Here is a 12,807-nt window from a genome sequence, read left to right as displayed (position 1 = left end):
ACATGAGGATGGCTGTTAAAAGCTTTTGAGTGCTTTTAACTCAGTCAGACTTTTTGTGTCTGTCAGCAGGTAGGTTAATCATCCTTATTATTTGTATTCCAATGGCAATTCAAAGGCATCATTCTGAACTACGACACCATTGGAGCCATGAGCTGTGCTAACCACAGACTGGAGGCTGGGCCTTACTTGCTTAAAGCTTATACTCTAAGTTTTAGATTTTATATACATATATATTTTGTTTTTTTCTTTAATCATGGGCCAAAATGTTCTGAAAAACATCAAGGTGAGAAAACCCACTGAAATCCACAAATTTGGAGTGCTGACTCAGGAGCACAGTTGTACTCATTGGACAAGGAAAAAAAAAATATTTATTTTTTTTCTTTAGTTTCCATTAAACTATTCTTAGTACAAGACAGGGAATCAGAATAGCCAGCTCCCAAGCACCAGAACATGTAACTAGCTAATTTTATGTGAAAAAGAGGAGTCCATTTATGATGCTTTTTTCTGCACAAGCTCTTATCATAATCTGGGACCTCTTTAAAGCTGGTATTTGGAGCTTAGAAGTGCTCCAATAATTAAGAACATGCATCACATTTCTGTCTTTAGAAGAAGAGCTGGTACTCAAAATCTGCTGGAAAGAGCACTCTTCCAGGAAACAGAAGATCTTTTTCAGTGTTCCTACGATGTATGGGGAATACGAACTCACATCTCCTCCCCCACGAAAACCAGTCTCAATCACCAGTGCATGCAGTGCTTCAGGAGGTTACATTTCACTCCTCAAACATGGCTTTCCACTTGGCCTGAACCAATCTAACATTGTGCTACAGGCTAAAAGGGTTCTCTCAACCATCCCCTGCTCCTGACTGTGATCTCCTGCTGCTACCTTACATGAGTTCCAGAAATCATGCAACCATGGAGTGAGGTGATGCAGTTCAATGCTCTCACTGAAAATGAATTCAGGAAAAAAAAAAACCTAAATATTTGATTTTCAGTCAGAGAAGCAAACTGATGAGACTCACCTTGCAGTCACCAATGTGCTAAATCTGACATGAGGTCAGAAATGGAATGGAGGGATGGCTGACTACCTTCAGGTACAGCCTACGTTAGATCATGAAATGACAGTACCCACATTTGAACTACTATGTGTTCATGACTAACAAATTAATGCTTTTATAAGTGGGTTGTGTAAGATGATGTGGGAGGGCTCAGATGTCTAGAGAACTTCAAATTTTGCTGGAAGTACAAGGTATTGTAAAGTTTTTTTAGACAGTCATCCAAACTGTTATTTTGTCTACTTACTGGACAGTTTGCCAGATGTCTAACCCTGCTCCTCATTTCTTCCATTTCTTTCTTTTTCCACAAAGTAGAAAATATTTTTATTTTCTTCTTTTTTTTTTTTAATGTTTAAAGGAATATTGGGGAATAATTCAAATAAATAATGATCTATGAAGCATTTAAGCACTGTGAAGAGCCCAGTTTCTCTTGCTCTCATTTCTCACGGTAAGATACTCTGAAGTAACATTAGAATACTGCTTTTTTCAGGAGGGGGTTTAGGATTAAAGGGATCATGTTCATTCTAGATGAAATTCATCTAAAGGATATAATGGCAGCAACTTAGTCTTCAAAATGTAGCTTAAGTGGGACTTTCACAGTATGGGAAAATTTTGTGGGCAGTTCATATAGGTCTGAAATTCCCTTCTCACAAATAAACGGGGTAATTATGGTGAATTTGCACCTTGTCACTCCGGCACTAAATTTCTAATCTACAGGGGTTGTGATAATCACATTTCACTTCCTTAGAAGAATTTTTGTTTCAGCCTTTTTGCTGATCTAGAATACAAAATTAGTACTACCAGAATTTAATGAAAATTTATCATTTATATTTACAAACACAAGGATTTCAAAATACATTTATATAAAGCCTGAATGAGTCTCTAAACTGAACCTCCGAACCAAACGAGTTCTATTCATTCTAAGCTTTAATGCTTGGAAAAGTGACCAATGAGGCATAAAGCAAATCTTATTGCTTCATCAGATGGTGAGTGCAATTTATGATCTACTGACAAACCCAGCAGAGAATGCTGAAATATTGTGGTCATGCCTAATAAAATAGCAGGTACAGTCTGCAGATAGGGCAAAGACTAATCTCAGCTTCATGCACTAATCTTTACTGAAGCCAATGGGAGTAAACTTGGCCTCAGTTCAACAAAACATTTAAACACATGCTTAAGTGCAGAACTGTGGTTAGAGTGGCTAAAGGCTACAAATGAAAGAAATTAGAAGTAAATTCTCACTGTAACTGGACAGGGTGGGCCATTTTGCTCATTTTACTAACTGATGTAGCAAGTGCTTTTGAGTGTTGTTTAAGTCTCCTCTGTAAGAAATTTTTTTCAGATTTGAAATGTTCTTAAGTATACGTTTTAAATCAAGATTTTCCATTGTGCTGAATTGAGTTTTGAATAAAAAAGTTGTCCCACAGAACTGAGACAGTGATGATAGGCAAGTGATCAGGAGGTTCTGTTGGCCAAATAAATGAACATTAGATCTGTAAAAAGTGGTTTAATTAACCAGCAAGTTTCCAGGAGACCTGGGCAGACATTTGCAGTCATTGCAATAACAGAGATGCAGAGGCTTGCTGAGACAATGAGGGACCTGCTTGCATGATGAATCGATGATTATCTTTCTCTCCACACATTTCTGCTTGTCCTTCTCACCTAGCTTAGGAGAGCTCTTTTCAGAGAGAATTTCAAGGGCTGCTTTATTTGTTAGGAGACAAGGAGGCACTAATAAATTCCTCTGTGTGAGGTATTTAATTACATAATAATGTGTACACTAATCAAGGTAAATGTGTTTGTGAAAACACCTTGATATGGGAACAGTTAATCACCCAAGGCATTGCTTCTTAACACACCTTGGAAGTTAACTTAATTAAATTAATTAGAACAATGAAAAAAATGAACTGTTTATTGGTCTACAATGGCCCGAAGCGAGTGCTTTTCCACCAATGCTGGGAAATCTCCCAGACTGCAAGTCATTTTTTTTTTCTCTGAGCCTCCAGTTCTTTCACTTATGGCAACCTGTTAGAAGCCTGAAACTGGTGGCATTCTCCTCTACGGCCTTAACATCTGAAATCTTTGTCTGCAAGAACCATGTGATTCATGTCCAGAAGTACTGCAAGACCCAGAAAATGAACTCATCTGTGAGCTGATCTCTGCAGCTATGGGCTAGTTAGAAAAGAACAGTTAATACACAGGAGATACACTTGCTTACAATCAAAAGCCAACAGAGATGTGTGGAAAGACACCTTATTATCTCTAGTAAGCTTTGCATTGGATCTCATTATCTGTTACCACCTTCTACCTCCAAATATTACATTCAGTATAGCCATCTTCTATCCTGTTTTTCTGGTGGATCTAGCTGACAAATACTATTATCATTTCCCATGGCTTCAGCAAATTCTTGTTCACCACAGCTTTGACAGACATACAGCTGGTCTATAGGAACATTGTTGTGTGTTTGGTCACACATGAAGCTGCTGTTAGCTGTGGACATCAGGGCTGAATTCAGCTGCAGATTCATGTATAACTTAAGGTGCTATCAGGACAACATTGACATGGAAAAAAAACTGACGCACCCTTCTAAGCTTTTCTTTCCTGCTCCCTTGTTTTGCTCTGCTTGGCTCTGAAGAAAACATTCCTATAGAGCTATGGAGAGATAGAACTGCTAGATGAAATACATGTATTTTCCTTGTTTATCTTAAACCAAAAAAGCTACTTGTCTTGATTCTCACTGTGGCCAGATGAAGGATGGAGAGGGTATACTACAGGAGGTGCAAGGAGGGACTAGATGAGCATGCAATGGGTCTTCTTTATGAAAGCAGTAGCTTATGCTGACTTAAATCATGCACAAGTGCTGTAGCAAGTCACACCGAGTTAAGTAAACAAAAAGGTTGGAGGTCCAGCACACAAATTTTTGTTCATAACCTTTGCCATGCATTGACCTTTTGGAAAAATGACCTAGATCTCTGTCTCTAGGAAATGCAGAGGGGCCTGGTTAGGGACACTATGACCCTTGGATGCCTCAGGACCCTGACAGCTACTTGTCATTTGCTCTCAGTGCAGCAGGGGAGAAAGGTCTTCGTCATCATCACCAGTCTGAGATGTGGATTAGTTTTTCAAGCAAGAGAATAGTCCTTCTTTCTTAATCGGCCTTTCTTAATCTCCTGTTTGTGCTTGTAAAAGGGAAGGCATAGTTTCTGAGTAGACTAGATTTAAAGAGATGTATGTAAGTGATCACCAGTACTCGAGGAATAATAGTCATGGGCCAGGACCATTTCGTTCTAGGCATTTTGCAAATATGGAACAAAATAATGGATTTTGCTCCAGACTGGTAGTCTGGGGTCAGCTAAGATGCTCTGAAAACTTGGGACTGGCTCCTGTGTTTTCCATTCTGAACAGCAGAACAGGACTGTGCACTCATAAGTCGAGCTCAGCAATCTTTGAAACCTGATTGCATTTCTTGATAGGACACAAATGTGAACTTTCACTCCTACACAGAAACTCCATCTTTTGTAGTTCCCAAGAGTTTAGTAGCTGGTGCAATTGTCCATTCAGAGAAAAAACCTCATTCTCCCCCAAACCTATTTCTACACATTGTATATCCTAGGAACTTGTGCAGATGCACAACTGCATCCAGAAACAGGTTTCTTGTGTCAGTGTAGCTTTGCATCCCAATCCATGTTTTGCTGCTCAGCTTTGCAGTTTGAACACATACAGCCAGATTAATGTGGAGCCGATATGGCCAACAGCACCCCAAGGCTCTCCTCATCACTCCCTATTGGTGGGTGCTGATGAGCCTGGTGATATGAAGGGTATCAAAGATGGAAAAAAAAAAAACAACCAACCAACCAAACAAACAAAAATACCCCGCAAACAAACAAACAAACAGAACAAACAAAAACCTCAAACAAACCAACACAAAACCCAGCTGTGCTTGTATTTTCAAAACCAAGTAATGTTTTTGATAGACAGTATTGTCCTAGGTATCAGTTGTCTCTGCTAGCTATTCTTTGGATATCAGGACCTTTGAAGGCATCTCTAACCAGTTTAAGAAATAAGGACTATGAGGAAATGAGCTGCAGGTATATCTCTGGCCTTCATTATTTTAGCCATGTAAATTCATCCGTCACTGGAGTGCCTCCCTTCTACTCCTGTTCTTGCTCACTTGTATGATCCAGGCTGCCTATTGTCACAATTGAAATGTAGCATATGAAAAGAGGGAAAAAGAAACCATTCCTAGAATATATGACACCAGCGTTCTCTGCCTGTGTTTCCTAATCATGCTTTCTCCAATGTCTCTATTTTCTTCTGCTTCTAGGTTTTATATGCACTGTTTTTCTACATGGGTGCTGGTTGTTCTCACTTTGCTTTCTTGTTCTTTTTTTCCCTCTTTATGAATATTTTGTTATCTTAAAATATTTTTGTTAGTTTCTGTGTATGTGCAAAAGTGCTTACCATTTTCTTGGGACTCTTTTCATCAGAACCTATTATCCCAAACCTATGTTGTTACTGTGTAACAAAACCGTGCTGCTCTTTCAACATATTTTTTGTTGTTGTTTTTGCTTTACATCTGTGCTTCTTTCAATTCTTAATTATCTCTCTCTCTTTCTCCCAGAACTTTTTCTCTTCCTTCCTCTCCCCTGAAGAACTCCAAAAGGCATGCACCACATACACATATGCAGGAGCACACATAAACACAAAGAAACACTGGGGGAAAAATATCTTTCAATTCTTCCCATACTGTTTGATGACTAATTTATTTATTTTCAAGGTTTCTCCTGGAGCTGAGAAATAAGACACGACACGACATGTGTTATGCTGAGATAACACATACTTTCGGGGAAGTGTGAAACACAAGGCAAAGAGGAGTGCCTTCAATGACCCAAGATGAGAATTATCTTGTGGTAACACACACCTAGATGTGTCCCATTATGGCTGTGAAGAATGGGGATGAAGGAAGTGGTAGTAAAAGCAATCCTAGAACTTAGATTCCTTTTATTGTTTCTATTATTTAAGTTAGTATGCAACATGTCCTTCTTTCATTAAATGAAGAGCAGGATTCTAACCAATAATCCTGTGGGAAGTCCATTATAATCTGAAATAATACATGCGGAGATGATAAAGCCAGGAGGGACACTCACATTTATTCTTACTGTGGATAGCTCCATATCACAATCTATTAAATGTCACCAAGTTACTCAGTATTGGATTCAACGTACTTGATTACATACCTTCCCAAAAGGCAGCCATACTATAATACTTTGGAAGACATCAAAATGTGGGGAATCTGTTACTTACTTGGGTAATTTGTTCCAATAGTTTATGACCCTTACTATTATAAAGTTGTGCCTACTTCCAAATTTGATTGTCTGCCAGTCTGAATGTGCCCAATCATGTGTGCTTGTTCTGTCATATTGCATTAGATTAAACTATATAACCTACCTTGTCCTACCTGTATTGTAATCAAGTCAGCTCCTGGCTTTCATTCCAGAAAATTATGTGAATTGAGTTCTTTTAATGTTTATTAAGAATATTTTTTAATATTTTTCTTAATATTTTTCCTCATTATAATTTTTAAGACTTCTTTATCTATTGCTTTATGTCAGCACCTTGATTTCCCAGGACTGTCATGACTCTAATCTCATCAGTACCATTTACAAAGAATATCATCATTTCCCAATCTCTACTCCTCATTCCACAGTTTGGACACTGAATGAAAGTTTAGATAGGCATATTACATCTATGTTTAAAAAATCAACTTGGGAATCCATGATGAATTTCTGGTTTTCAAAAGTGTTCAGAGTCTTCTTTCTAAAGACTGCAAAGACATTTTGGACCTTCCTTTTCAAGGTATGACCTTGTCATTGTGTCATGATGAAACTTATTTTTATATGGCTACCATTTTTTGAGACAGCCGCATGATTTCCCTGTCCCCATCATTACTTACCAGCCTGTCAATCTCTATGTCATTGGAGAGTTTAGCTGTAGAGATTTCTTATTTACTTCCAGATCATTGATGAAAATATTGAATAATGCTGCACCACTTACCAAGCCACATTGGAAACAGCTCTCTCCAAAATCCTGGGATCATGCAACATTAGGTACTACATTTTGACATCTGACAGTCAGTTCTTCATCAATTTAGCATATGTTTTATTCGTATTGTATGGTGATAATTTTTGAATTAGACTTTTTTCAGTACTAAGATGTATCTAAACATATTTTTAAAAAGGATAGGATGAAAGGAGTCTTACATTTTATCGGCCCTTTCAGCCATTCACAGGAAAAAAAAAAATGTCAACCTAAGAGGTTCCATCTACATTTATTTGCTTTAACAAGTGGCTTTTCTTTCTAGAACTTCTGGCTTTTGAAGTCACTGGGACTTGTCAGAGATTTTGGAAAGTAGGCAGATTCAAGCAAAAGGTAAGAGAAGGTTGCTGTCATCCTTCCTTTGGTACATTAACTCGTCTGATACCACATGCAAACTCTCTCTAACTGTGATCTTAAACCCAACTGTTTTTCTGTGTGACCTGGGTGAACTGAATCTGGCATTTGTTATAGCAAATTGTGCTCAATGCCTACTAGAATGAAATCGTTAGATTAATAGACTTTAAGGCTGGAAGGGAACATTATGATTATGTGCTCTGACCTCTTGCATAGTGCCGGTCACGGAATTTTAGCCAGTAATTCTTGCCTCAGGCTCAATATCCTGTGATGCATAACAGCCTATTACTACAGCAAGTGTTAGACTTCTTTGGTGCTACCTACATAAGAGTCAATTGTTTTCAGTATCAGTTTGGGGGTATCTTGGAGGTGGTTATGGAAATGGTTGTGAAATAATATATAGTTTAAGCATTTATTTTTTAAGGGAAGATAGAATATTTACTGTTCATTTATGTGTATATATATATTACATAGAATGATAGAACTGTGGAATTGCAGAACAGCCCAGGTTAGAAGGGACCACCAAAGATCACCTGGTTCCACCTCTAGTGAGAGAGTCTAGATAAGCTTATCTAGCATCCTGTCAAACTGCATCTTGAAAACCTCTAGTGATGGTGACTTTGTATGTCCCTGGGGACGTTGTTCAAGTGAATGGTTGTTCTCACTGTAAAAAAATTTATTTCTTGTACTGAGATGAAACTAGTCCTCATGTAACTTGTTACGCTTGCCCCTTGTCTTCACCATGGGTCTCCTTGTGAAGAGAGAGCACCAGTCTTCTTCATAGTTACCCTTTTAAGCACAACAATATGGTGATGAGGTCCTCACTGAGCTCTCGCTTCTCCAGGGTGAACAGACTTAACTCTTTCAGTCTTTCCTCATAGGGCAGCTTCTCCAGTCCTTTTCATCATCTTCATGGCCCTTCTTTGGATCCTCTCCAGTCTGCCCATATCTTTTTTGAACTGTGGGGACCAAAACTGGACCAGATACAGCCTTACAAGTGCTGACTAGAGTAGGATGATCACATCTGTATCTCTGCAGGTAATGGATCTGCAGATCCAGCCCAGCATTCGATTTGTTCTTTTTGCTGCAGTGGCACACTGCTGACTCATGTTCAGATTGTTGTCCACCAGGACCCACATATCCTATTCAGCAAGGTTGCTCCCCAGCCACACAGACCCTGTACTGGGCTGGGCTCTGTACTGGACCCTTTGCTTATGTTGTCCCAGGACACTTCCATTGTTTAAGTATTACATCTCTCATATCCCTCTGTTTTTTTATCTCATAAATTAAAATTAATGTGTTCTGGAGAGATAACATGCTTCATGTTTTAGCTGAATGAAAAGCCTAAGGACTTGACATGGCTCAGGCTATGTCTACCTTGACAATTTAGTTTGGATCGGAAATGTATTTCTGAAGTGACCTTCCGGATCTTTCTCAATTATTGTACCTAGGTTCACATCACAGAGTGAGTTTGGAGCATGTGAACAGGATCCTTTTTGGACAAAACTGATCCCAGTAATAAGCTTTAATAGAACAGCTATGTGCTCCTGTAGTTGGTGTTACACGACCAGCCAAGGGCCAGCCTGAATAAAAAAAAAAACCAAACCTGAAAGGTGTATAGTGCAGATACTGAGCGGCTGATTCTGCATATCTACTCAAGCTGCATCATCCTGCTTGCTAATGAAAGTGCATCCTCAGACATCTCCACATCACCCCACCCTGTGCAATGGCTCTGAGGATAAGCACACTGCTTTGCAAACAGTGAGAGTCAGCCCCAATCCAGAAGCACTCCTTTAGCTTTATCTCTAAGCCAAAAGGGCAGGTTGGTCTCAACCTGCACTGGGAGGAACCTGCTTTGAATTCAGCTGCAGGGCATGGTTTATCTTCAGTCTGAATAACTATCTCATAAATAAATTAAAGCTGAATTTTTACTGTGGTACCTTTCTATCCTCAGATGATACATAGTTTCAGACAACAGTACTTCAACATCATCACCTTTGCTGTACCACAGACAGGAAGCTGGGTACTTCCATTTATATCATACACGAAGATACACATCTAGAGGGTGTGAAGTTGTTCTTCCAGGCTAAAATCTGATGGCACTGACTAGTGTCCTGGGTCATTGAGGGGGGGCAATGAGAGGAGGTGGTCTGAGTCAGGTGACCACGAATTGACCAATTGGAGTATTCCATCCCATTCACGACTTCCTGGATATAAAAGGTGGACCCGAAGAACTCTCTCTCTCTCTTCTGCTGGGTCTCCTGCTGCTTTGCTTTGTCTGTATGTTTTTCTGCTGTCCCTGCAAGCTGAGGCCTCGTGGCTGTCCCTGCAAGCTGAGGCCTTGTGACAGACTGAATCTAGTTCCAGTTGGCTGCAGGATCCTGCTGGACTATCTGCTGGGAATTGCAAGACTGGTTCTATAATATTTGTTCTACTTTATTTTTCTCTATGTTTATTTAGTAGTGTTAGTAAAAAGTTTTCAAATTTTCCAGCTTTCTTCTCTCTGTTCTTCTTTTCCTTTCCTCTCAAAATTGCCTGTCCTTAGTGAAAAAGGGGGAGGAGAGGAGGGGGCAGAAAACAGGATGGGGGAAGAGGGTTAAGGAAAATACATCTGCCGGCATTTTTGATTGTCTCCCCATGATCAAACCACGACAGATAATTGGTGGAGAATGCGGGCAAGACTGGAGCTCAAGAAGTAGTTAATATTTTGGCACTAATAAGGGGTGGGGCTGCCCGCGCCTGGCGCGTTTCTCTTTGTCTGGCGGCCACGTGTTTGTGCTCAGCGTTGCGCGGCGCGGCCACGAGGTGGCGCTGCCTGCCGTTTCTTTGTGTGTGGCTCGGCTCAGCACAGCCACATGTTGGGGCTTGGCTCGGCGGGAAATAAGGAGATCTTTTGGCTCTTAAAAGTGGTCAGACGTAGCTTTCAATTTTCTTGGCACGATGCCAACTCATAGAGTTATAAAACTTGTGGGTCTGGATGCTTAGGATATTATTTAGTGGTATTAAGGCAGAAGTGAATTACATTGGTTTGAAAATGCTGTGGTATAATTTGTATCAGTTATTTTCTACTTTGTGGACTGCAATATCCTATTTATGTTGGCTGTTTCTTGGGAATAGAATCTTATATAACAACAAAGAATTGGACAATGCTTATGATTGTACTGTGTGGTTTGGCATTGTCTTACTTTATGATATTGCAACTGATAATGAGTTTCTATTCGTTTCTGCTTTACTTTGAGAAACCTCCGAGAGAGATAAAATCCAGCTATGTGTTTGCTAAATGGGCTAGCGAATCTTTAGAAAGGTTGACTAACCATACTTTCGCCTTCTCGTTTGAGCAGATTACCAATGTTTTTGAGTGCTTTGAATATCCGTGGAGTTTTGTTAGAACTATAACAGTGTTCTCTGCCGTGACGAATGTGCTAGTACTAATACTAGTGTTAAGAGAAATTAAATTAAATCGGACATTTGTGTCCCTTTTGAGCAAAGAGAGTTGCACGGTGTCTGTTGAAGCTGGAAGGGCAGCTGAAGCTGCAGCTGCAGCCACCGCACCCTCAGTCACAGACACCACAGCTACACAGGCTGAAGCTTCTTCCTCGACTGCAGATGATGTTGCTGTCCAAAGGCTAACAGGGCCCCTCCTTCCTCAAGCACGGGACATGGCTGCTGTTGCAACAATAACAACCCCTGTGATAATGGTGAGCCCATATCAGCATCAGTTGCCGGTTGTAAGAAAGTCACTAGAAAGGCTACTCGTGCTGCAGATGATGGCAACAGGCCAGACTCATCCCAAGGGGCATCATCATCAAGGGAGGAAGTGACCACTACTCAGTCCTTTTCTCCAGGTGAGTTGAGAGATCTGCAAAAAGACTATAGTCGTCGTGATGGCAAGAATATTGTAACCTGGATGCTCCAGTGCTGGCATAATGGGGCTGAAACGATAGAACTGGAGGGTGGAGAAGCAAAACAGCTGGGATCTCTGTCAAAGGATTCCACCCTTGATAGGGCAATTGCAAGTGAGCACAACTCCGCTGCCCTCTGGACCCGACTCCTGACAGCTATGAAAACAAGATTTCATCACAAGGACGATTGTCAATGCACATCAGGGAAATGGAATACTATGGAGAGAGGTATCCAGTTCCTGAGAGAATTAGCCGTGCGAGAGATCATCTATTTTGGGCCAAACAGCCAAGAGGGGATAGACCCAGATAGAACCGAGTGTACATGATCTATGTGGTGCAGATTAGTACAAAGTGCACCACCTTCATATGCTAAGTCATTGGCAGGAATGGTCTTGTCAACTGGTGGTAGACAAAGTGTTTCTGACATGATTGAGCAGCTTCGGGAATTTGAGGACAGCCTTGCTGGTTCTCTACGGGCTTGTGTCTCTGCTGTGGAGAAACTGTGTGAAAAATCTGATGACCGGTTTAAAAAGCTGTTGCAAGAAATCAAAGTACTCAGAGAAGACACACACGATTCACGACTTGTACAAAATCATGTTGCAGCTATTAGAAGAAGGCGTTTCCAATCTCCAGAGAGAGAACAGAGGCAGACCAGCACCAGAAGTTCACTGTGGTCCTTCCTACGTGAGCAGGGAAAAGATATGAATAAGTGGCATAAAAGATCTACTTCAGAACTTCAAGAACAGGCACGTGAGTTAAAAAGGAAAACTCCTAGGAAAAGGGCTGCAGTTTACAGAAGGGACAGAAGAGATTCTGATGCTCGTGAAGGAACCTCTAATTCACACTCAGAGACTGTGCAAGACAGAGATTAGAGGTGCCCTGCCTCTAGCCAGGTGGAGGAAAGGGATAACAGAGTTTATTGGACTGTACAGATACAATGGCCTGGTACAACGCACCCCCAGGAGTACAAGGCTTTGGTGGACACTGGTGCTAAGTGCACAATAATTCCTTCAGATTATAAAGGAATGCAATCCGTAAATATTTTTGGAGTGACTGGGGGATCCCAGGAACTGACTGTTGTAGAGGCTGAAATGAGCCTAACTGGAAAAAATTGGCAAAAGCATCCCATTGTGACTGGCCCAGATGCTCCGTGCATCCTTGGCATAGACTACCTCAGGAGAGGGTATTTTAAGGACCCAAAAGGGTATAAGTGGGCATTTGGTATGGCATCTGTGGACACTGAGAAAATTGAACAGCTGTTGAATTGAACTAGCAATGTTCTAGGGTACTCAGAAACTTTTTTCTAATACCTGCTTTTTATGCTAAAAAGAAAGAGGTGAAAGGTCAGGGGTCTTGGAAACCCAAAAAAGAATGAGATTTTCAATTTAAAAGTATCTTAAAGC

The sequence above is a fragment of the Caloenas nicobarica genome, chromosome Z (assembly GCF_036013445.1).
Source record: "Caloenas nicobarica isolate bCalNic1 chromosome Z, bCalNic1.hap1, whole genome shotgun sequence".
NCBI classification, from domain to species: Eukaryota; Metazoa; Chordata; class Aves; order Columbiformes; family Columbidae; genus Caloenas; species Caloenas nicobarica.
Note: the sequence above shows the minus strand (reverse complement) of the source record.